Source organism: Pongo abelii, chromosome 5 (genome assembly GCF_028885655.2).
Source record: "Pongo abelii isolate AG06213 chromosome 5, NHGRI_mPonAbe1-v2.0_pri, whole genome shotgun sequence".
Classification (NCBI taxonomy): Eukaryota; Metazoa; Chordata; class Mammalia; order Primates; family Hominidae; genus Pongo; species Pongo abelii.
Window position 1 is genome coordinate 44275015 of NC_071990.2, and position 26052 is coordinate 44301066.

The 26052-nt window shown below is 49.9% G+C and overlaps 1 long non-coding RNA gene across 1 annotated transcript; it reads right to left on the reverse strand.

Annotated features, from left to right (window-relative positions):
- Window positions 1-253: 253 nt before the first annotated feature.
- Window positions 254-24653, reverse strand: LOC129059943 (uncharacterized). The gene is made up of 4 exons (XR_008526186.2): window positions 24404-24653; window positions 23870-23973; window positions 1577-1753; window positions 254-680 (listed from the first exon to the last, which is right to left on the reverse strand). It is a non-coding gene; the product is annotated as an uncharacterized LOC129059943 (long non-coding RNA).
- Between the last annotated feature and the right edge of the window lie 1399 nt (window positions 24654-26052).

Here is a 26052-nt window from a genome sequence, read left to right on the forward strand (position 1 = left end):
AGCCAAGCTCACCTCCCTAGTCTCAGTCCTCTCCATATCCTAGCTCAATAATTGTCTACTATCTTGTCTGTCTTATTAGTGCTCAGATGCTTCAAATGGTCTGGTGTTGTGGAGGTAGTGGTAGTTTTTTAAAAAAATATATAGCTCTTCTTGTTGCCCTCAGCAAGAAGGTTGATCACCATTACCTAGTCTGCTGTTACTACAAGCAAGCACAATGATGTTTCTGAGACACAACATGTTAAAAAGATGTTTTGTGTTTTAAAGCTAACAGTTTTCACAACACAGATTAACACGTCAAGGATTGTCATAACAGAGTTTATTTTTCTGAGTTAAAAAGTTTCAAGATTTATATGATTTATTGGCTTTAATACCAAAGAGGATGAATCAGGATAATAGACTTAATAAGAGCAAAGTTAAATGGTGAACTGGTTTCATGTTTTGAAAATAAAATTAGATTCTGTGTTCATTTTTAAGGAATCATGACCCAAGAGAACTGACAACACTGGTGGGAGTTTCTAGGAAGGGGAGAGGAGCCAAGGGCTTGCTCTGGGGTGATGGGGAGGAGCAGGCAGATCTTGGAAGAGTATGGTGAGTTCAGCACTGATGGTCTTCATCCAACATGCTGAAGAGTCCAGCAGGAGAGGCGTCAGGAGCCAGGGGTGGGGTTCTAGCTGGGTCAACTAATGGACAGTGAACCAGAGAAATTGACTTGGGAGCTGCTTGTGGCCAACTGGAATTGGAACAAGGGGAGCTAAACCACTCTGATGGTGAGTGCAGAGAGAGAGGAGGATGCCCTCAGAGCACCAACCTTCAGGGGCAGAGGGCTTGGTGGGGGGTCCCTGAGGGGAGCAGAAAGACTTCCAGATGATGAGAGGTTGAACCTGCTGGGAAGAGGCTCTTTGGAAGTCTTGTTGGCCCTAGAATGAATTTCCCCCAAGAAGCTGAGGCTGAGAGGAGGAGGCCTCTGCTGACTTGGTGAGCGCAGTTTCCAAAGGGTTTGGAACCAGAAGGCTGCTGAGAGGGCCTAGGAACAAGTGGGAGGTCAGGAAATAGAGGCAGTGTGTGTAGACTTCTTTTTTAGAATGTGTGGGGCTCTGAAGGAAGGAAGGAATTGAGGTGGTGATTCAGGGAAGAGCTAGTGGGAACAACTGGAGGAAGTTTGTGGGCAGAAGGGAAGGCTCTTGGGCAGACAGAGGGGCTAAAGAACCCCATGAAATGAAAAAATCTGAGGGAGTCAGTGCCCACCCTGGGTAGCAGTGTTCAGATCCCTACACTCCACCAATAGCTCCTGTTAATCCCATTTTTCCAATGAGGAAAGTGAGACTCAGAGAGGCTGACTTGCCCAGGTGACTGCTAGAGACAGATAGGCCTGGGATGGACACCCAGGTTTGTCAAGTTACAAAGCCCATCTCTCAACCTCTGCCCCCTCTCCCCATGCTCATCATGGCTTCAGGGTTTTCCATGACCGTGACCACCCCCATCACCACTACACTGTCACCGTCATCACGCCCACCGTGGCCTCCACCACTATGACCACCTCCGTCACTGTCCACCCCACCACAGTAATTACACTCACCAATACAAGATTTCCTGTGCAGGACACATGCAGTTTCTGTCTTTAGGGGTCTCCTATTCTGAGAACATGCAAACAGCAGAACAGGCGAGCAGAGACAGTCAGCCAGAGCCTCTGCAGCATGCGGCTGGCCAGGGGCTGTGCTGGTCCTATAGTCAGGCTTGAGCTTCCAGCTTCTTTCTGAGGAGGGGGCATGTCAGAAACTGGTTTTGCCATTTGCTCGTCTTTTCCCATGGCAAACTCCATGGGCCTCCTCCATCACCCATCCTCACCCCACCCCAAATCCTCCGTTCATTGTCTCTGAGCTGAGAAAATTAAACACATTTTTCCAAGGGAAAATCCTTAGGGAAGGGAGTGTGCGCAGAGGGATTAGGGGCTGGGCTGAGGCCCAGCCATTCCTGGTCCTCCTCCGAGACTCTTGGCTTCCCGCAGGGACATGCTCCCCACTCACCAGGGCCCCCTTCCCTCCCCCAGCACCACCACACCCCTCCTTGGCACAACCAGGGATGGGAAGCTCAGGAGTACAGCCTGGGCCTGCCACCTCCATGTCTTACTGGGCAGACCCTCCATAGAGCTGCCCACAGGCCCTCTCCACCAGGCCTCAGGCCTGGAAAGAGAGAGGTCTGGGATATAAGAGGGAGATGAAGTGGGGATGAGGCAGGCCTGGGGATGCTCAGAGAAAGTTTCCACACTGAGCAGCTTGTTCTGAGCCATGCTGCCAATTCCCCCTCCTCACTAATCCCGGGATTAGAGAAAGTGGAGTCTGGGAATACAGGAGCCAGAGTCTGGGGATGGGCACAGTGTGGTGAAGGGAACCAGACAGGCTTGCAGTGGAAGCACTGCTCAGCCCGTCACATGCAGCCGCTGTGTGGTCCAGACAGGCCATTGACCTCTCTGAGCTCCACGCCCTTGTTTGTCAAGTGAGCATCATTTAGATAGAGCACATGTGTCAGCTGATGTGTTTGGGAGGCAGTGGCGAGTTGCATTGGCCGTTGTTGTGAGCTCTAAGTGCAGGAAAGAGGGGTTAGCAAAGTGTGTGGCTATTTCTTGCCCCTCCAGACATCACTCCTGGCCTCTTGAGCCCTGGAAGGCCGAGCTGCTCACTGGGGAGAACGTGTGCTGGCATCAGGATGGCCGGGTGGGACCTCCGCTCCACTGTGTGAGCCGGCGATGACTCATCCTCGCCAGGCTGCCATTTCCAGGTTGCTACACCAAGATGCCTTATAGGCCTGCTTCCAGGACTGAGTGAGAGTTAGCATAGGCAAGGGTCTAGCCCAGTGTCTGTGGGTGTCTGCCTCACTTCCCTTTTTCCTTGGTCTGAACCCAGTGAGTCCAAGCCACTGATTCATTCTGTGTACTCAGAGGGGCAGACAGGGGTTCCAGCAGTCCTTATCTTGCCCTATGTTTGCCATACCCACTTGCTCCTCTTCCCCAAAGCCATTTTCGCCTGTCACTGTCCTTGCTCAGGAGCCTACCATAAGCTCCCAATTCTCACAAACCAGCCTTCTCAGCCTGGCATTGAAGGCCCCAGCACGCCCGCCTCCAGCCCCATCCTCTCTGACTGTCTCACCAAATGCTCCTCACCCCAATCTCTAACGTGGCCCTGGCTGACCCCCTGCCTCCCCCTGGTCCCCGCAGCACTCATGCCTGCCGCCTCCTTCCTCTGTCCTCCCTAGACTTCCGAGCTGGGCCCCGCCTCATTCATCTTTGAGTTCCTACGGATGTAAAAAGTCACAGACAAACCAAATCTCCAGCAGCAGCAGAGAGGAAGCCTATCAATAACAGGCCATAACGCAGTTATCAGGCGGATTGGCTTTGGGAAAGAAGCAGGTAATCGAATCTCCCTTCGGGTGCCATCTGTCTCCATTGCCCCTGCCTCACCCACTGGATGCCCACCTGCGTCCGGCGGCCAAGCCTGTGGGCCTGGCGGTAATGCAATTACAGAACCATTCCATTAAAGGGAGCTTGGGTTCTTTGGGGACAAGGGGAAGGGTTCCAGAAGGACAAGCAGGAGAGGACAAGGACAGGGTCAGAGGGAAACAAATGCAGAAGCGACACCCACGGCCAAGATAGATCTGGAAAAGAGTGCAGAAGAGTATGCTGTTCTCAATATTCCTGTTTCTTTTGAATTCTTACCCATATCTTCTCCCTTTCAAGTTTCTGGAACTGCTGCTTTGTGGGAAGGTCCCTAGCACATAGAAGGTGCTGAGACACATCAGCCCAGACTTTGGCACCAGGCTGCCTGGGACGGAACCCCACCCTGTCTCTGGCCAGATGTATGACCTGGGGCAGGCTAGTTAACCTCTCTGTGTCTGAGTTGGCCCCTCTGTAAAATGCAGATGGTGACAGCAATAGTGATAGTGATACCCACATCGCAGCTGGCTGTGAGGACTCAACGAGTTAATCTAGTAAAGTCTTAGAGAGGGCCTGGCCTATGGGACTCCCACATGGTCATCCATTCAGGTGGGATGGCTGCTCCTAGAGGGCTCCCTTCAGGGGGGGCCAGAACCCGGCCTGTGTACAGTGAAATGGTGCAGGGATGATCTCTTTACAGCCGGGCAGTGGCCGGCAAGAACTGAGCTCCACTTCTAGGATCATAACTGAGCCCTATTCCTCACTGTCTGTCACAGGGGCCGTGTAGGGACAGCAGGCAGCTGGTCCCTTGGCTTCAAAGGCAGCCCACTCCTAGAGCTTCTCATTCCACTGATATGGGGTGAGACCCAGGCATTGGTAACTATTTCAAACTCCCCAGACAAGGCTGACAAGCAGCCAAGGGTGGAGACCTCCACCTCTGGCCTGGGAGACCAACATGAGTGTGGTTATAGTGCCTGGCAGAGAACCAGCCAAGAGAGGTCAGCAAGACCAGGAAACACAGGCACCTGAGGACCCCAGACCCTCAAGGCCACCAACCTTGAGCAGGCAGCAAAGGGTGGCATGGAGTCTCTGGCTGCCAATTCTTCATTCAATTATTCCACAGATGTTTACTATCTGCCTGGTCTGTGCTGGGGCCTGGGCAAGGCCCTTAGGCTGCAGAAAGGCGAGACGCAGTTCTGCCCTTCAGGCCACAAGGTCTAGTGGGGGAAGCAGTGGCAGTCCAGAATAAGAGCAGCAGCTGCTGGGAGGCAGTATACCCTGAGAGAGCTAGAGCTGGGGAGCACGGGGCACGTTATACGTATTTTTGACATTGACACTATACTGAACATACTCTTAGAATTCGTATTTTTCAGCAATAACTTCCCACCTTAATAAACAGTCATGCACAATACTATTTTTCAAGGCCACATCATATCACACCACATGGGTGTGCTGTAATTTATCTAGCCCTCCCTCTGCTGCTGGATATTTAGTTTTTTTCAGAGGCATCACTGAGGAGGGCTTATTTTCCTTGCACAATGAGATGCACAAAGGTGGCAGCAAGCTACCGCTGATGTTATAGCTGTGTGTGCTGCCATCCACAGCCCAGGTTCTCTCTAGCTTTCTGTCCCTTCTGCCTGAATTTGTGGCTTCCTCCTTCATGCTCGGAGAATGGCTGTTGGACTTCCAGCCATCACATCCACGTTGTAGGCGAGAAAAGTGCGGAGAGAGAAGAGCAGAGCATGCTGCCTGCTGAAAATTCCCCCCTTTAAGCAAGAAAACCATACAGTTGATCCTGCAAGGACATGCTCCCCACTCACCAGGGCCCCCCTTCCCTCCCCCAGCACCACCACACCCCTCCTTGGCACAACCAGGGATGGGAAGCCCAGGAGTACAGCCTGGGCCTGCCACCTCCATGTCTCAGGGGGCAGACCCTCCCTAGAGCTGCCCACAGGCCCTCTCTACCAGGCCTCAGGCCTGGAGAGAGAGACATGGCCAGGGCCATGTCTAGGCCCACCCTAGTTGCAAAGGAGCCCGGAAAGTCCAGCCTTTGCTGGGCACACTGCTGCTGCCCTGAAGAGAGCTGGAATTGTATTAGGAAGGAGGGTGGGGAGGAAAAGCCGGCACCTAACACTGTCTGCCACCTTGATCCTATAGCACAACAAACTGAATGCCTTATTGTGGATACGCAGCCTGGGAGGCAGTGGGTCCCCCAGGCACAGATTATCCCAATAGAGGTTAGCTGATGACTTTGCCAGAAATGTCTTGGCGAGGATTCAAACAAAAGAAGGAAATCAAGAGGCTCCACAGCTCTTTTTGGCCTTAGGGCTTTGGGGGAAGAGTCCCACACCCTTAATTAGGTTATTCTATAGCTTGAGTTTAACGGAGAAAGTATGATGAATTGGAAGTCACAGGTTCTAACCTCCCTCTACCTCTCACTGTGCAACCTGTAGCAAATTCTTAAATTTTCTGAGCCTCAGATTCCTCTGCTATAAAATAGGAATAAAGAAAGTTACAATTATTTGTGATTAATATGTGCTGGACACTATGTGAATTATTTACATGAATTATCTTAATTCTGACAACTCTGTGAGATGGTTGTTACTATTTCCCCCATTTTACAGACAAAAAACTATGACACAAAAAGGGTTAACAGTGAAACAATGCTCTTCCCCACCCCCCTCAAGCATTATTGAGGTATAGTTGACAGATAAAATTGTATATTTTTAAAGTGTCCAGGGTGATGATTTGATATATGTATATATTGTGGCATGATTCCCGCCATCAGGTTAGTTAACACATCCACATCCCTCACATAGGAGGCAACATTTATTGCCACTGCACCCTCCTCTCTGCCAGAATCTTGTGGAGTTAACCGTGATACACATGTGAACTGTGACATGCTTTACAAATAGTACATGTTGGAGCCTTCTGTGCTGCCTTAGGACTGTAGACTAGAAGAAAAATAACAAATTCACTTACTCATTTAAGAAATATTTCTCATTCAACGGCTACACTCCAGTACTCTCTTAGGGCAGACATCAATAACCAAACAGAAAAAGCATTTGTCCCTCAAAGAGCTCACATTTTAGGCCAGGCGCGGTGGCTCACGCCTGTAATCCCAGCATTTTGGGAGGCCGAGGCGGGCAGATCACGAGGTCAGGAGATTGAGACCATCCTGGCTAACATGGTGAAACCCCGTCTCTACTAAAAATACAAAAAATTAGCCGGGTGTGGTGGCAGGTGCCTGTAGTCCCAGCTACTCGGGAGGCTGAGGCAGCAGAATGGCATGAACCCAGGAGGCGGAGGTTGCAGTGAGCTGAGATCGTGCCACTGCACTCCAGCCTGGGCAACAGAGCCAGACTCGTCTCAAAAAAAAAAAAAAAAAAAAAAAAAAAAAGCTCACATTTTAATGAAAAGAGACACAGAGCAAACAAAATCAGTGAGTTTATGTTGATACATACTTGATAGATGGTGATACATGCTATGGAGAAAACTAAAGTAGAAAAGGAGAGTGTTAGGATGACTAGGGGCTGCCATTTTAGATGAAGGGGTCAGTAAAGGCCCCTTCTGTACAAAGGGGACATTTGTAGGAAGCAAGGGAGCCCATTACATGGACACCTGGGGAAGGTGTCCCAGGCAGCCGGAACAGCTGGTGCAACGGCTCAATGTGGGCACTTGCTTGGGATGTTTGAGAAACAGCAAGAAGGCTCAAGTGCCTGGAGTGGATTGGTGGATTGAGTGAGCCGAGAGTGGGGAGAGGAGGTCAGGGGCAATAGGGTAGGGGCTGGTTAAGGTTTTGTGGCCACTATAAGGATGTCGGCTTTTGCTTGAGGAAATGGGAGCCACCAGAGGGTTCTGAGCAGAAGGGTGATATGATGTGATCTGCTTTTAACAGGATCACTCTGGCCACTGCTGAGAATTGGCTAAGCAAGGGGGCAGGCAGGAAGACCAGTCGGGGGCCATGCAATAATCCAGCGGAGAGAGGTAGGTGGCTTGGCCCAGGTGGTCATGGTGAGTGGGTGAGAGGTGGTCAGATTATGGATGGTTTTGGTTTTTGTTTTTGATATGGAGTCTCACTCTGTCGTCCAGGCTGGAGTGTAGTGGCGCAATCTTGGCTCACTGCAACCTCTGCCTCCTGGGTTCAAGTGATTGTCGTGTGTCAGCCTCCCAAGTAACTGAGATTACGGGTGTGTGCTACCAGGCCCAGCTAATTTTTTGTATTTTTAGTAGAGACAGGTTTCTCTATGCTAGCCAGGCTGGTCTCGAACTCCTGAGCTCAAGTGATCCACCCACCTTGGCCTCCCAAAGTGCTGGGATTTCAGGCATGAGCCACCACACTTGGCCAGATTATGGATGTATTTTGAAGATAGATAGAGCTGATAGGATTTACTCATTGATTGGACAAAGTGAGTAAGGAAAAGAGAGAGAGAAGTCAAGGATGACTCCGAGGTTTTTGGGTCTGAGCAAGCTGGAGGAAGGAGTTGTCATTAACTGAGAGAGGGAAGACTATGGGGAATGAAGATTTGGGAGAGAAGATCAGATGCTTAGTTTTGGACATACTGATTTTGATCTTCTCAGTAGACCTCCAGGAAGAGATGTTAAGCAGACAACTTGAATACACAAGTCTGGAGTTCAGGGGAAAGTCTCAGGCCTAAGATATAAATGAAAGGGCCATGAGCATATAAATAGTATTAAAGCAATGACAGTGACTTAGTTTACCAAGGGAGTAAGCACAGAGGAGACACAGAAGGTGTGCCAGTACTGAGCCCTAGGGCTTTCCAGTGTTCGGAGGTTGAGGAGACCAAGACGGCACAGCCAGAGAGGTGGGAGAAGAACTGAGAGAGGGCAGTGTCCTGGAGGCCAAGAGAAGAAAACACAGATGACTTATCTAGAAACAGCCATAAAAGCTTTCAAAAAGTTAATGCCCTTTAACTAAAATATGTGCTTCAAGAATACATTGTAATTAAATACTCCTGACTGTGCACACAGATTGATGGCCAAGGATGTTCTTGACAGTGTGGGTTATAAAAGTGAAAACAGAAAACCACCTGAATGTCTAACGATGGGGTCTTGGCTAAATAAATTAGGATACATCCATGTGATGGTATAGCTGACAGCCAGGAAAACTCACTTTTTTTTTTTTTTTTTTTTTTTTGAGATGGAGTCTCACTCTGTCACCAGGCTGGAGTGCAGTGGCACAATCTCAGCTCACTGCAACCTCCGCCTCCTGGGTTCAAGCGATTCTCCTGCCTCAGCCTCCCAAGTAGCTGGGACTACAGGCATGCGCCACCACGCCCAGCTAATTTTTGTATTTTTTGTAGAGACAAGGTTTCACCATGTTGGCCAGGATGGTCTTGATCTCTTGACCTAGTGATCCGCCCACCTCAGCCTCCCAAAGTGCTGGGATTACAGGCGTGAACCACTGCGCCTGGCCTGAAAACTCACATTTTGTGGAAAATTTTAAGACTCCTGAAAGACCTGCATGCAGGTTTGTCTTCATGATCTATTATTAAGTGAAAGCAAGCTGGTTACAAATCATTACAGTCAACAAGGTCTCTGTATCAGTCAGTTAAGAACATGGGAGCCACTCTAGGCATTGCAGGCAGAAAAGGATTTAGTCCTGGGGATTAGTGTATACAAAGGTGTGGAAAGGCTGGCTTGGGTTCTTTGCTAGCTTTTAGGGTGTTAGGAAGTTGCTGAAACCACAAGATACCTGAGCCTCTAGCACCAAAGCAAAGAAAATGCCTGGAGGCTTCTCAAAAATCTCCTATCTGCTGAAGCCCACGCAGCTGCCCACAGCTGCCACCAGGAAAATATTATGATTTATGCCTCTTTTCCATCTGCCAAATCTTGTGAAAGTGCCTCTCATTGGCTGGCGAGGATTCTGAGGATTGTAGCTCCCTGGCTTCCAGCCCCTGCTGGCCAGGGAAGCATAGGTTAGGGGAGAGAAATCATATCAAGTTGCCAGCAGACAATACTGCACACTTTACAAATATTTCCTTACATAGATAATGTGCCTGGAGAAAAGACTGAATGCATAAATGCTGTGGCAGGCCAAATAACATCTCCCAAAGATGTCCACACCCTAATGCCTGGAACTCGTGAATACATTATGTTACTTGTCAAAAGGGAGTTTGCATGTGATTAAGGTTAAAGACCTTAAAATCGGGATATTTTCCTGGGTCATCCAGGTGGACCTCATCTAATTGCATGAGCCCTTAAAAGCAGAGAACATTCTCTCTACCTTTGCCTTCTGCCATGTCTCCCATCTTCCCTTTTTGCCACATCTCTCCTTTGCTTCTAGCACAGTTTGGAAAGGATCCCTCCAAGTCTGAGGATCCCTGGTTCTAGGGAGGGGAGGGCAGGGGCTGTTGGTGTCCCTAAGCTGCTAACACCAGGTGGTATCTGTCCAAAAAAGAGGCTTTTCTATGGAAATTGCATTGTTTTTCCAAAAAGCAGTCATCTTGCCCTCTTGGCTCAGCCTCATACAGCACATCTGGGACGCGTTTACTAGAAACTTCCCCCGGAGGCCTGGGCCTGGTGCAGAAATTGAGAAGACTGGAAATGAGTAAGACTCATGCCAGGGCACTTAACAGGATCCACCAGTGGCACCTACTTTTCCACAGGAAGCCACACAAGTCAAGAATCCACCATAATTTTGCAAGATGGCTCCAGGGAAAGCCCTCCTGGGTTGTGCCTCAAATGCCCAAAGGGCTCCTCATTCTGCCATGCACCCCACCTCGTTCTGAAGGCCTAGCCCTCATTGTGTGTGCACATGCAACATTCTGAAGGCCTAGCCCTCATTGTGTGTGCACATGCAACCTCCAGGGCCCATCTTGCCTCTTTCTATCCAAGTGCCTGCCTTTAGTGCCTGCCCAGGGTCCTGACTCCCCCAAGGCTGGGACCTGCCTTGCTTTTGCCTTTCTTGTCAGAAGCTGGACTTCTGTCCTTAGCCCCAGTCTGATGGCAGGAGACCCTTCCTGCTGACCAGCCTTCCCACTATATTCCCAGTCTCCCATGGCTGGGAAATAGGGTTGGCTTCAGTTGTCCCTACTGGGATGCACCAAAAGTAGCAGGAAAAGATTCAAGAACCCTTTAATGCTCACAGCTTCGTCAGCATCTACAGGTTGTTCAGTCCCCTGCCTCCAGAGCAGGGTGTCCACCACTCACTCTTGCTGGCCTCCTGTCAATGGCTGACCATGCTCTTCTCACTTTGCCTAAAACTCAGTTTACCCCCACACCTGTCTATATGCTCTATTTTCTCTCCTGATGAAAGAGTGGAGAATGTGTCTATACTCACTCAGGTACACAACACAGTTACAAAACCACCTTCCTTCCTCTTAAATTACTGTATCAATTAAAGGTTTGTAGGCCCGGAAGATGCTAAGGTTCTAGGTCAAGGAATTTCTTCTTCTGTGCTCCTAGAGCGGACAGTTGTAAGGAAAGGAAGGGCAGCTCAGGGAGGACATCTAAAGGGCCCTCTTGTCTCCTGGTTACCTGGCCTCAGCACATCACCCACGCCCTCTGCCACTTCAATCCCTGCCTAGAGGGGACAGAGGGGACACTGGAAAGTCCCCTCCCTCCCTCCCTCTAACCCTCTCCTCTCTCCAACAAGCCCTGGGCACAGCAATGTTCACCCAAGAGTGATGATGAAGTCAGCCAGGTTCCTAAGAAAGGGTCATGGCCAGAGGACTTCGAAACTGCTTCAGGAAATGGAGGGAGGGTGCGGTGACATCATATATTTAGGACCAAACAACAGTCCTAGGGATGCTGGAGGAGATGGGGGGGAGGGCGTGGTCACTGCTTTCAGAAGCTGCTGCATGAAGGCTACATGCTAACTCCCTGTCCTAGTGTAGGAGTAGCCACCTGTGCCTGCATTGAGTCCACTAGCCTGGGAGAGGCCCAAAGTTCTGGATCATGCCTCCCTCAAAAGACTGGGGCTCAAGATAGTCCTGAGGGTGACGGAGGTGCAGGGCTTCCTCAGGGGGTAAGCAGAAGAGTCCTGGTTTTCTTCCAAGGACCCCTGCTCCTTGCTGTTCAGTCCTCTCCAGCCTTCCTCCCTTCCCCAGGCCTTCTCATCCCCCTGCTCGTCTCCACATACTCTGTCAGCCTTGAGGAGGCTCTTGTGGATCCTCATTCCTTCGGGATAGGAGGCCGACGGCTACGTCCTGAGCCTCAGCTCTTCCCTGGCCATGCCCCCGCCTCACACCTCCAGCCCTGATTTTGAGCCTCTGCTTCCAAGGGAGGAAGATGAACGACGGAGGAAGTTCTGAGCTAAGGAAGGGAGTATTGATGAAAGTGTGTTGACAAAAGAATGTGTCAAGACTAAGTATGATTCTTTCCAGAAGTACGAGAAAGCCAAATTCTGGGAAACTCAACATAACCTACTATATTAACATGTAAAATAGATTAATTTTCCCAACATGTTTAATAGGGAGACTCTAAAAGTAGTCCCGTTAAAGTTGACGTCAGCTCTCCCCATAAACTATCACCATTAGTATTTAATATTGTTCTGCAATTACTTGACAATGCAGTTAGATGAAAAATAAAATAAGAGGCATAAATATTGTAAAAAGAAAGCAGTTATTATCATTGGATGATATTACTCTATACTTGGATATTCCAAGAGAATCAGCTAAAGAACTTTTAGTAATATCAGGAATTTATCAAAGTGGCTAGTTTAAAACAAGATTTCCTAAATACAAGAAATAACTAATAAAAGAATATGGAAAAACATCCCATTAATAAGGTTAACAAAAACCTAACAAAAAACACATAGAAAAAAGTGTGCAGATACATGGAAATAGCTGTAAAAGCTAAAGGAGGGACTTAGGCATAGACTTGAATCGATGGAGAAAGACCTTATTCTTGGATAAAAAGTCAGTGGTATTGTAAGCATGTCAGTGTCACCATAATTAAACTATAAATTCAGCATACTTCTGTACAAAATATCAGCTGCTTTTGGGGGATAATTTGACAAAATGATTACATACAAATTCCTCTGGAAAAATAAATATAAATGAATAGAACATTCCTGGAAGGAAAAATAAGTAAACTAACAAGGAAAGAGTAGCACTATAAAACATTTTTCAAAAATATTATACAGCTACAATAATTAAAATAGTATGGGACTGGTGCCTGCATACAGATCAATTGTAAAGAATAAAAAAATTTTAAATAGGCCCAAATAAACATGAGAATTCAATTCAATAAATTGAGATACTAGTCAGATATTTGGATCAAAAATAAATAAATCTGGATTCGCTACATCACTCCTAATATGGACATAAATTCCAACAGGATCAAAGATTTAAAGAAAGAAAAACATTTTAAAAATAGTCATAAAAGTGCCAGAAGAAAATATGTGTAAATGTTTTCGTGCACCTGGGATAGCGATTTTCCTAGTCATAGAACAAAACAGAAGTCATAACAAAGAAGATTAACAAATGTACCTACACAGACATTCAAGGAAAAAGCTCCATAAACAAAAACAAAGGACAAAATACGAGAAAAGTACCTGCAAGATGTATGACAAAGTACTAATTTTCCTAATTTAAAATAAGACATTTTTTAAAACAATAAGAAAAAGATTAAACAACCCAATGGCAAAATATAGGCAAAGAATACAAACAGGTCATTCACAAAAAACACAACTGGCTAATGAAAATATAAACAATGTTCAATCTCACTAATCATTTTAAATGCAAATTAAAACAAGATCTAATTTTTCATTTATCAGATTGACGAAGATGAAGAAGGTGATACTATACAGTGTTGTGGAAGACATGACAACACAGGCAATCTCATACAATGCTAATGGAATGAAAATTAGTACACTCCACAGCAATTAGGCGTTATCTATTATATTTTAGTTTAGTTTAGTTTAGTTTTTGAGATGGAGTCTCACACTTGTCGTTCAGGCTGGAGTGCAGTGGCACGATCTCGGCTCATTGAAACCTCTGCCTCCCAGGTTCGAGCAATTCTCCTGCCTCAGCCTCCAGAGTAGCTGGGATTACAGGCGCCTCTCACCACGCCCGGCTAATTTTTTTGTAGTTTTAGTAGAGATGGGGTTTCACCATGTTGGCCAGGCTGGTCTTGAACTCCTGACCTCAGGTGATCCGCCCGCCTCGGCCTCCCAAAATGCTGGGATTATAGGCGTGAGCCACTGTGCTAGGCCTGGCGTTATCTCTTAAATTTTAAATGTTCTGGCCAGGCGCGTGTGGCTCATGTCTGTAATACTAGCACTTTGAGAAGCCAAGGCGGGCGGATCATGAGGTCAGGAGTTTCAGACCAACCTGGCTAACATGGTGAAACCCATCTCTACTAAAAATACAAAAATTAGCTGGACGTGATGGTGGGCATTTGTAATCCCAGCTACTCGGGATGTTGAGGTAGGAGAATCACTTGAACCCGGGAGGCAGAGGTTATAGTGAGCTGAGATCACGCCACTGCACTCCAGCCTGGACGACAGAGCAAGACTCCATCTCAGAAAAAATAAAAATAAATAAATAAATAAATAAATAAATAAATGTTCATATTCTTTGACCCAGCAGTTTAACTTCTAGGATATTATGCAAGTGCCCAAAGATATATGTACAAAGGTGTTCATGGCAGCGTTGTTTATAATTTTTAAAAAGGGAAACAAATCACAGCTTCATTTATAGGGAGGTGGTTAAGTAAATAATAGCACATCCATAGAGTGAACTACTCTGTTGCTATTGAAAAGAATAAGGGGCTGAGCACGGTGGCTCATGCCTTAAATCCCAGCACTTTGGGAGGCCAAGGCAGACGGATTAACCACTTGAGACCAGGAGTTTCAGATCAGCCTGGGCAATATAACAAGACCTTGTCTCTATTTAATAAATAAATAAAAATAAAAATAAAAAAGAATAAGGAAGCTTTATGTATATACCATCATGGAAGGAAGTCTAACATAAGTGAAAAAACAAATTGTTAACCTTACATGTAACATATTTTTAAAATAATATGTTTTAATCATGCCTTGGCCCATCCACTTCTCTTTGGAGGTCCCTAAGGAAGCTTAATACATAAAAACAGTGGTAAAGGCAGGCAAAATGTCACTTTAATACTCACTGGGGTCCTGGCCTCCAGTGGGCAGGACAAAGGCCCCTCTGACAGTGCACACAGAAAGGATCCAGCGGTTCCTGGGGCTCCCTCTACCTTCACATCCTGTCACTCTGCCTGGGCCCAGATCCTCCACCTTGCCGTGCATGCACACAGGGGCCACTGCTTGGCTCAGAAGACCCCCACCCTCTAGTGGTTCTGGAATCTCTTCCTTCAGGGTGTGAAGGCCAGGGAGAGAGGCAGGGGAAGGTGCTGACCCCACCCTCTGGGGTCAGAGGTGCCGAGCCTCCCGGATGCAGGGGGTGGACCAGAGCCAGGAATTGCAACAGCTGGCCACGGGGTTTGTGGGTGAGTGGGCAGCCTGCTGTGGTGAGGAGGGGAAGGATTTGTGGGAAACATGGTTGGCAGAAATAGCCAGGATGGCATGCACCGGCAGCCTCTGGGGGGGGGACCCTTGCCCTCAGCCAACTCCCTCAGGGTCCATCCTGGGGCATTGCTGGCCACCTGGCCACCCTACAGGCCTTGAGTCACTTCCTGTGTTTTTCTTTCCCCCCAGGTAGGCTCTTGACTCACAGCCCTCCTTCTCTTCTTCCTGTCCTTCTATGGCTTAAGGGCAAGGACTAGACCCACCTGAGGGTCAAGAGAAAAGTTAGGGGACCTTGGCTTGAGATAGATGCCCTCCCACCCAGACCTCTTACCTCAAAGGTTACCTGAGTCAGTCAGTCCCCTGTGTCCAAACCAGCCCAAACAGGGACTCACTGAGTCCCTCCTAACTCCTTCCCTCAGAGAGAAGGGCTGGAGTGCTCAGACCTCCTGTCTGCAGCTTCAGCAGCTTCTGCCTTCTCTCCCAGTCCTGTACCCTAACCTGGATCTCACTCTCTCACATTACAACAAACTCCCTCAGGAGTTCCATCTTCTCAACAAATATTTTCTAACTGAATTGGAGTCAAGGTAAATCTCCAGAGTAGGATCACAGGGCCAGCTGGTTGAGCAACACAGAAGCAGAGTCCTCTCCACTGGGGACACTTTGGTACTCATGATTGGTTGTCTACTCAGCCTCTGTCCCCACACCCCTTTCCTCCTTTAAAACCCAACCCTCTCCGCCTCCTCCACAGTAAGGCCCTGTGCCTCACCAACCAGTTAGCAAAGTCTCATTCTCTCTAAAGGAATGGGTATGTGGCCTAATGTTGGCTGATGAGAACTCAAGAGTAAGTTTTCTAGGGGCTCTCCAGGGAAAAGTTCTTCTTATTTGAAAAACAGACCTTCAGAAAGATATGGCCCCTCTTCAGCCTCCAGGCATATTATGTCTGGATGCGATGTCTGGACTTTCAGCAGCCACCTTACAACCATGAAGGGCGCTATAGCACCTGAGGAGCAAATCAACACGCTGAGGATAGCAGGGCAGAAAAACAGACAGAACCTGGATCCTTGATTATGTGATAGATGCACTCAATTATCCTCCCTAGACCCACGGTCCCTGGGGACTTTTCTCAGGAAATGAAAACTTCCTGTATTGTCTAAACCATTTTGAATCAGGGCTTCTGTTACTTGCAGTTAAAGGGCCCTGATGATACAGCTAGATATTTGGCAAGTATGGATGAAGAAACCAAATGAGTAGTTGTGAGCAAGGGGGGTGCATAGCCTGAGGAAGAAGACCACATTTCCAAACCTCTGGCTCATGTTTAGCCTCATGACATGAGACCAGGCCAGCTGGATGCTGAGAGAAGCAGGAGGAATTTGGATTGTGTGTGTACAAAGATGTAAGAAACAAGAGCTGGAGTGAGGGTACCTCAGGGAATCAGTAGCTCAGGTGTGGTGAAGGAGAGATACAGAGATGTTCATTACAGCATTGTTTATTCATGATTCCAAAAAGACTGGAAGCAATCCAGAGGTTTATTTACAGAGAATTGATTAAACAAATGTTAGTATGTCCATAGAGTGGGAGCTGGGTATCAGCAGAACCCCAAAAGAGGAGGCACCAGCCAAGTGGGAGCCCTGGATGGGGTCATGTGGTCCACCAACTGTGGACCTCCATCGAGCACCAGGTCTTCTCCTCACCAGCTTGGAAGGAGGAGACTTTGGCCAGGCTCCTGGTTCAGTTCCTGTCACATATTTCTTTGCATTATACATTCCATTCCCTGACTCCCCAGTACAGCTCTGACTCCCCAGCACTGCCACTCCCTTCTCAAGGGCAGGGACTCCCTCTCCTGTGTCTCGGGGCTGCCTGGGCTAAGCATAGTGGTTGGGGCCTGATTACATAGGATCCAGGAAGAAGACAGCTTTTGTCAAAGGTAAGGGAGGAGGAAGACTGTCTAGAAAAAAAGAATCAGGAAAGTGGAAGGGCCAAGGTTTACTGAGTGGGACCATTGCTATGGAACCAGGAGAGGGAAAGAGATGGGCAGAGGAGGAGATGAAGAAACAGACTCCAGAGGGAGGGCAACAGAGCTAGGATGGGGACAGGAGAGCCAGAGAGGAGATTCAGCCCCTACAGCACCATGGGAGGGCACCCAACTACAACCCACGGTAATGCATTTCACCCCCAACCCAGTGCCAATACACATGGCTGTGCAGAAACTTGAAAGAAACATTTCGCAAAACTACACTTCCCCCTACAACATGTAAAGCACTCTGTTTTCTATTCTATTCTACTTCATGTTTTTCAATGCTGGTCACAACCTACTGTTAGGGTTGTGACCAGCCAGGGAAAAGGTCCATGCAGAGACCAAGCACAGGCATTTAGACTCTTTATAGCAATTTCTTCTCTTGAATCCCACAATACAAAATTGGAATTTGGGCCGGGTGCAGTGGCTCAAGCCTGAAATCCTAGCACTTTGGGAGGCTGAGGCGGGCAGATTGCCTGAGCTCAGGAGTTCGAGACCAGCCTGGCCAACATGGTAAAACTTCGTCTCTACTAAAATACAAAAAAATCAGCCAGGCATGGTCACAGGTGCCTGTAATCTCAGCTACTCAGGAGGCTGAGGCACAAGAATTGCTTGAGCTCGGGAGGCGGAGGTTGCAGTGAGCGGAGATCATGCCACTGCACTCCAGCCTGGACAACAAAGCAAAACTCTGTCAAAAAAAAAAAAAATTGTACTTTGTCTTATTTTATTTTTCTAATCATTTCTTTGCATTATACAATATTATCAGTTTATGACAAATTGGAATTTTCTGTGAAACAGAGTCTCGCTCTGTCGCCCAGGCTGGGGTGCAGTGGCGCAATCTTGGCTCAGTGCAACCTCCGCCTCCTGTGTCCAAGCAATTCTCATGTCTCAGCGTCCTGAATAGCTGGGATTACAGGTGTGTGCCATAACACCCAGATAATTTTTGTATTTTTTGGTAAAGATGGGGTTTCACCACGTTGGCCAGGCTGGTCTCGAACTCCTGGCCTCAAGTGATCTGCCTGACTCAGCCTCCCGAAGTGCTGGGATTACAGGCATGAGCCACTGCGCCCGGCTGACAGATTGGGATTTTTTTAAAAAAAACTAGTTGTTCTTTCAGGTAGCTTGAAAAGCACTGTGTTGGAGGATACGGGCCCTGCCTAGCAGCTCACAGTCCAAGATGGAAAACTCCTCTGGCCTTTCCACACTGGGGAGCAGCCTGCAGACCTGCCTTCCACAAATGCCCCCTTCCCTGCCTATCAGAATCCTCCAAGGCTCAGTTCAACGCTATCTCTCCAGGAAAACTTCTGAGATGGCACCCGCCTGCACTCGCTGTTGCCCTGGAGCTCTCACAATACACTGCCTGGATCCCTTTACCCTATTTCATGTTCTTGTCTGGGTGGCCGTCAATGGACCTGCTTAGCATAGATTCAGGCCATGGGTCTGACACAAGCACAGTTTTGCACATAGTAGGTACATCAAAGGTAAGAGAGAAAGAGGAGCACAGACAGGGTGGGAAAAGGAGGCAGATGGAGGGATGGGCGCTATGGATGGTCACCAGGGATGGGAAGTCTGAGTCCAGGTTCTTCTGACACCGCAAAGTCAGAGAAGGGCCGTGGGTAGAAATCCTGGGTGTATCCTAGCCTAAGTGGTTCAAGGAGGGGAGCAGGGTAGGGGGCCCACTGGAGCAGGAAGAAGGGGGTTGCTCTGAGCCAGGTTTCCCCAGGCACCATGGAGCCTGTCCTGAGGAGGGGAACAAGAGGTGGGTCTCGGGAGAACTGGGCAGGGCCTGGGAGCTATTGTTTGCCCTCAGAGGAGGCAAAGAGGGGAGCCCTCTGAAAGTGGTGCTGGGGGTTCTTCACAGAAAGGGCAGAGAGTATGCTAAACCCAGGCAAGCCCGCAAGAGGTCATTTCATCCAACTTCCTGCCTCCATCCCAAACTCTGGTAACAACATCTGGACTTTCCATCCTAACATGCCCTGGAGCTGGGACGTACTGACTCCCTTGGATGGTTTGTTTCCCTCTGCCCTGAAAGCCCCTGCCATCCTCACATCATTTTGACAGTGTCTTAGCTTTGAAATTTTGCTGTGTGACCTCAGGCAAATCAGTTGACCTCTCAGAGCCTCAGTTTCCTCATCTGTTCAATGGGGATAATAGCACCAGGGGTGCTACTGTGGGAACAAAGTGAATAATGCATGGGAAGTGCCCGGCAGGTGGTGGGTGTTGGTCAGTACCCTCTCTTGCCCCAGGTTGCTCCCTGGGATGGCACTCAGCCAGGAAACTTGGATATCATGTAGTGTGTCTGCTGTGGGTCCAGCAGTCTGGCAGAGCAAGGAGGAACGGGCTATCTGAGATGGACAGTGGGTAACCAAAGAAGGCCTCCAAGAGGAGGTGAGTTGCAGACAGGAACTGATGCCTGAACTATGGAGTAAAGGGAGAGCAATCTTCCCACGTGGCAGACCTGATCTCTGCAAAGACTCATGAGAAAGAAAAAGCTGGGGTGGGAACACAGGGCGGAACAGCTGGGCCAGTTCCTGGAATGGGGAAAAGTGTGCAGAGGGGACAGCTGGCAGAAAGGGCCACCGGGTGCCATTTCTGAGGGTCAGCAAGCCTGGCATGCTCCTGGCCCTGCTCAAGACGGTGACGAGTCAGCAGGGGAGGAACTCCCACTGAGCCAGGTGAGCGGCCCTGGCCTCAGGAGTGAGGCTGCCAGCTTGCCTCCAGGAACTGGCAGCAACCCTGGCAGGGACAGGGGCAAGGGCCTGGGGAGTGGAACAACGTGCTTTGTGTGCGCTGGCCATGGTGGGGTTGGCTCTTGAAATTTTCCTAGAATAAGCTGGAGCCCAGGGGCAGAGCTAGGGCTGCCTCTGCTGAGAAAGCCTGACCCTGCAGTCCACCCAGGATGACAGGAGCCCCCACCTCAGCCCTCACCCCTCCATCTTCAACCAGACCCTTCACAGCCTGCACCGCCTTGGCTCAACCAGTAGCTCCTCCACACTCACCCACGCCCTTCACTCCCGCCTGGGGCACACGCACTCCCCCGCACCCTGCGCTCAGTGCATGCACCCCCCCACCACACACACACAGGCAGGGGTCACCCAGTGTCCAGTGGGTTTATGGAGAGAGGGGGTTCCCCTTGTACTAGACAGTATGAAGAAACCATGATGTGGGGGGCAGAGAGCAACAGACACAGAGAAAGACAGGAGGGCCCGATGGGAGAGTTATGGCCAGAGAACAGGACAAGAAAGAAGAAAGGGACAAAGAAAGGGGGAGTAGAAATCAGACACAGAAAGACAGAGGCAGTGAGGGGAAGGACCTCAGAAGAAGAGCAGGACACTGTCCTGGGGGTTCCTGGGGCTCTGGTGGTGGACAGTGGTGTGCACTGCCCTCAGCCCTACAAGCCCCCAGCGCCCTTGGTCACCCACTCTGGGCCTGCCACCAAGAAAGTTCCTAAACTCTCTCCTCTTCTCACAGTTCCCTCCCCCGGCCCTGTGTCACATTCAGGTAAAATATTCAGGGCTCACCCCCCACTTCAAGAGGGAGGAAGTCCTGAGCTCCCAGGTCCAGGCTTTAAGGGCTGGGGACCAGGCCCTCGGCTTCTGCACGGTGCTCCACACAGCTGTGTAAAATGCAGGGCCCTCTGACATCTGTCCATCCCTGGTGTAAGCAGACCTTACTTGAGCCCCAGGCCTATTGACCCCCAGAGACAGCATCTCTGCCACTCACTCACAGGAGCCCCCAGAATCCAGCCAACATAGCTTCATTTTCTCCCTATAAGGCGTTGCTTGCTTTTTGGAGGAAGCACTCCTCCAGGCCTTCCAGGCCTATCTTGCCACCCGAGGACCACTGACTGTTTCCATTGTCCTCGTCTCTTCTCTAGGAGCTCATTTCCTCTGCATACTCGGAGCTTTTCATCTCCTGCCTCCTTCAGATGCCCATAAAGAGGCCAGGCATACCCAGTCTGGCTCAGGTACCCGGGGAAGCTACTGACTGGCCAGAGAAAGGTCTCCTTCCTCCTTTGTTTCTTGCCTCTCAACCAGTCCCCTCTCCATGACAAAATATTGTCTTCAGTCCCACCAACAGTTTGGAGGTGGACACTTTGCAGGGGAGGCTTAAACCCTAACCACTACATGCTCTTCACCTTCCCTCAGCTGGGTACACAGGGTTTCCCCCTTAGGGAAGCAACTGTATTGCCTCTTTTCTAGAAAATTAAAGCCACCCAAGGCTTCAGTGCCAGGCCCTTTATTATGAATTCCTCCAACAGGCCTGGAATGAAAGCCAGGCTGCTGACTGGGGCCGGCCCTCCAAATCCCCTCCAACCCTAACAAGGAAGAGTGGCATCTTGCACAATGCCACTTGCCTGGCCACCTGCAGCCCCACAAGTCCACGTCCTCATTCTCGTTCCCGAGCACTGCCAGGGGCCATCAGAAAGAAAGAGGGCTAGGGATGGGAATGGAGACTGAGTCCTAGAGGTAGGGAGGACCAGGGACTGAAAGAAAAGGAGAGCAAGAAGGAGGGAGGGGAAGACCGAACGAGAAAAAGATGTCGGGGGTGGGGGTTGGGGTGGGGTGGGATCTGTGGAGAGAGAGTGGAAGAGAGAAAGAGATGGGGAGAGAGACAGGGAAAAGAGAAATAAGAGTTATGGTAAGCAAGAGACAGGAACAGAGAGCCTAGGCTTCCCCTGGCTTCTCTAGACCTCTCCAGTGGGATTTAAGACCTCAAGCAATCCTGGAGATCAAGATGGAGGCTTGGCTTGCGGCTTGAGGATCAAACTGTCTCCTGGAAACTACCCCCATGCCCTGGACCCAGCCTCTGTGGCCCAGGACAGTAGTGGGGACAGGTTAAGGCTAGGGAGTGCCTTTGCCAGGCACTGGGAAAAGACACTGCAGGCCCCAAATTGTGATTAATCTCCAAGGACACGCAGGAATGCAGCAGGAGAGACTAGGATTAGACAACAGGGAGAACTCGATGACAGCTAGAGCCCCGGGATTCATTCCCTGCAAGGGCAGGGAGGTTGAGGGGGCAGAGGAGGAAGGAATCTGCAAGGAGGGAGCTGACGTCCTCCTGGAAGGCTAGAAATGAAGCACAGGCAGCCCAGTCTTCTCCCACCTCCCTCCACCCCCAGCGATGAGTCAGGGATTCCACACAATGCTGAATTCCTGTCTTCCTTTGGGCAATGATACTTGACACTCTCCTGGGTTTTCTCTCCTGCCACAGAAGTAAAATCTTCAACCATTCTCAAGGACTTCTTTCTCCTCAGCTCCCCAGACAGGCCCCTGCTTTCCTGTGAGTCACTGTATCTTCAAAGCCCCTTCCTGCCTCAGCCTACCCCGCTAGCTCTCAGGCTCCTGGCTTTGCACTTGTTGTTCTGTCTGCCTGGAACCCTCTTCCCAGAACTAGCTTCTTCTCATCCACCAGAAACCAGTTTAGATGGCACCTGCTGAAACAGATCAGCTCACAAAGGTCCGGCACAATGCCTGGCCCACAGAGGCATTCCTGCGTGCTATAAGTGAATGAACTGTGCATCAATGAATGCAGAAGATTCTGAGGGGCAGAAACCACATGCCCTACCCTCAGGGAGCCCACGATCTGATGGTGGAGACTCAGCCTCTGCCTTGGAACCCCTCAGTGAGCAGAGCTGTGGAACTCAAAGAAAGGAAAGCCTTGCCTGGGGCCTGCAACCAGGTTCCCTCTGAACTTCTTGGCAAGGAAGTCTTCTTCTAGGTCAGGGCCCAGCCCACACCTGCTACAAAGGCAGGGCCCAATAAACATTTCTGGGAGGGAGGGGAGGGGAGGGGAGGGAAGGGGAGGGGAGGGAAGGAAGAAAGACATCTCATGGCCCTTTGGCTTTTCTTTGAGGGCTGCACTCTGGTCAAGAGGCTCCCTGGTGACCAGGGCCAACTGGCCCTTTCCATCAGAGCCAGGCACAGGAGAGCACAGAGTGGGTGCTTGCTCCATATTTGAGAGCAGAATAGAGCTGGAGGACTCTGGGCATCGAGAAGCCAGGCCCCAGGCCCCAGCGACAAGGCTACCTCAGTTTCCAGACCCACAATGAGAGCAACCAGAGGAGGGAGGGGAGAGGAGGCAGGCTGCCACGGGGCCAGGAAGAGGCAGCTAAGGCGGTGTGGGACCCACGTGGGGTGAATGGATGGCTGAGCCTCCAGGGTGGCCTCAAGGGTTGCAGGGGAGACCAGACAGGGCTAAGGGTTGTAGTCCTGGTGGGATCTGAGCCTGGGGAAAAGGGAGAAGCTGGGGAGGAATCCTTCCACCAGCCCTTCAAGGCGAGCAAAGCCCCCTGCACTCCCCCAGCCCCAGTGAGAGCAGCTGGTTAGTGGATCAGGATCATTGCCTCAGGAAGGCAGGGGAGTTTCTGTGAATGAATCTTTTCCATGCTCAAGCCAAAACCTAAGTCCCTAGCCCAGCCGGCAAAGCTGCCGCTTCCTCTCTCCAGAACAGCAAAGACCTAAGGCACTGGGAAGAGACCTGCCACTTGGGGCACCTCCCTTCAGGCCACCCTGGGGGTGGCTGCTGTGGCAGAAGTGGAGGAGAGACAAGTCAGGATGGGAGACTTTCTCCTGAGCTGGCCTCTGTGTTCTGCTATGATATCCCTGCCCCAGGAGACAAAGTGCCACAGAGGGTAAATAGCAGGGGTGGAATTTAAACCCTGAGAAAGTGAGCAAAAAGTCACAGACTTTCTGGGTCTATGCAGGGATAAGAGCTAAATGCCAGGGAATGAGTAAGTGCTGAGGCATGAAGCCAGGGGTTAGTGGGTCAGTGACCCACCCCATCCACCTATTCCTTAGCTGGCCATCATTAGGGAAATGATGTATTTATTTAACCAACACGTACATAGTGCAAGGTAAAGCACAAATACCTAACAAATATTAATTCAGTGATTCCCCAGAACAAACCTAGGAAGACAGCACTATTGTCATCCCCAGTTGCAGATAGGGAAACTGAGGCCCAAGGAGGTTACCTGACTTGCCCCACATCACACAGCTGGAAAGTGGCCGAACCGGGATTCAAACACAGACATGATGCTGCCCCAGTTGAGTCTTGCTGCTGCCATGATTTCAAGGCCTGGAAGGGGTCAGAGAAAGTCAAAAGTCAGGAGGCCAGCATCAGAGTAGGGCAAGGACCTCCCCCAGCAATGGCCAGAGCCTGAGAGAGAGCAGCTGATGTAATTGCACCCCTTGTTGCAGGGGTGGGGAGTTGGCCCAGGCCCAGGGAGTGGCCAATGGCAGGGCCCCTGCCTCCCTCAGCTTGCCAGGGAGAAAAGGAACCCCTCCAGGGTATTTCTATTATCTGGAGGAGAAAGTGAGGTGGGAAGAAAAGTTGGCTGGAAAGCAGACCGAACTTGCAACTTGGTTTAATAACCAAATCCCAGTTCTCCCTGTGAGCCAGGGCTCCCTCCCACTGTCCCCTCCAGAAAAATCCAGGCCAGGCCTGGGTCTGGGAACAAAGAAGCCTGTCCCCACAACCCCCCCTCCCCCAGCTCCCAGCTCCCTACTAGAGCCCCAGAAGTAGGGTCCATTTCTCCTGGAACCTGCAACGGCCCCTCCAGGCCTCCAGTCCCACTCTGGTTGGTCAGGTGGAGAAAACTCTTCCCGAACTCAAAGAGAAGAGGAGGATCCCAGAGATGGGTGACTGCATTTTCCACCCTGAATATGAGGCTGTGTGGGTTGGAAAAATAAACGGCACTGGTTGGGGAAGGGGGAGTGAACTGTTTGAATGAGGGCTGTCCTGAGAAATGCCGGTCATGTGGTCCTCGGTCCAAATGAAAGGTCAGAGCACCCACTGCGCAGTCAGAATGGCTGGGGAGCGGGAGGAAAGGGGAGGAGCAGAGTGGGCAGTCCTCATACACACTCACACACAAACATTCACATACATCTTCACACACACCCACGCTCACATACACACACACATATCCATATACACATTCACACACATCCATATACACCTTCATACACACACACACATTCATATACATCTTCACACACACCCACGCTCACATACTCACACACATATTCACATACACATTTACACACACCGACACTTATACACATTCACACACATCCATATACACCTTCACACACACCCCCACACACATACACACTCACATTTATATACATCTTCACACACACTCACACACATTCATATACATATTGCCACACACTCACTCTTACACATTCACACACATTCATATACACATTGCCACACACCCACTCTTACACACTCACACACATTCATATACATTTTACACACCCACACACTCACACTCACACATTCATATACACATTCTCACACACCCACACAAAACACAAAAACGTTCATATACATATTCATAGACACATTCACATACATCTCACACACCCCACACACTTACACACACACATTCAAATACAGTCTCATGCACACACATTCATATACATATTGTCACACACACACACTCATATACGCTCATACATTTATATACACATTCTCACACCTCGACACACATGCACTTATCTACACACTCATACATGGAGACACTCAGATACTTAGATACACACACACACATACACGCAGACACACACTCCAACACTCCTACACACATACATTCATCCCCTCACACACCCACACATGTATATACACTCACATCCTGAAGCACACTCAGACACACATACTAACTCTCAGAAACACACTTATCCCTCAGAGGGGGTAGGACCAGCCTAGGAAAGAGTCCTTCCGGGAGAATGGCATGGCTGGTGGCTGCCAAGGGGTAGGCAGAAGCCTAGGACTGGGCAGGGAGCCCAAGAGTAGGGGGTGGTGCTGCGGGCCACTGTGCAGAGGCCAGGACTGTGAATGAAGTGGGCACTGCTCCTGCCCCCTCCCAGGCCCGCCTCTAGCCAGGCCAGCCTCCATCCCAGTATTGTCTCAGGCACCTTGGGCAGGGTTCCCAGAGCTGGCTGAACCGGGGGCCTGGCCAAACAGCCCTCCCCTGCCCTCCCATTCCTCTCTTCTTGCAGGGAAGGGGTGCGGAACCTTCCCCATAACCCTGGCATTTCACCCCCAGCCCACACAGGTGGCTTTTGGAGAAGCTCAGGTGCCAGAATTTGACCCCAAAAGCCCAGGTTCCACAATGCCCCCCACTTCCTTCCCAGGCCAGGAAGCCTTGGA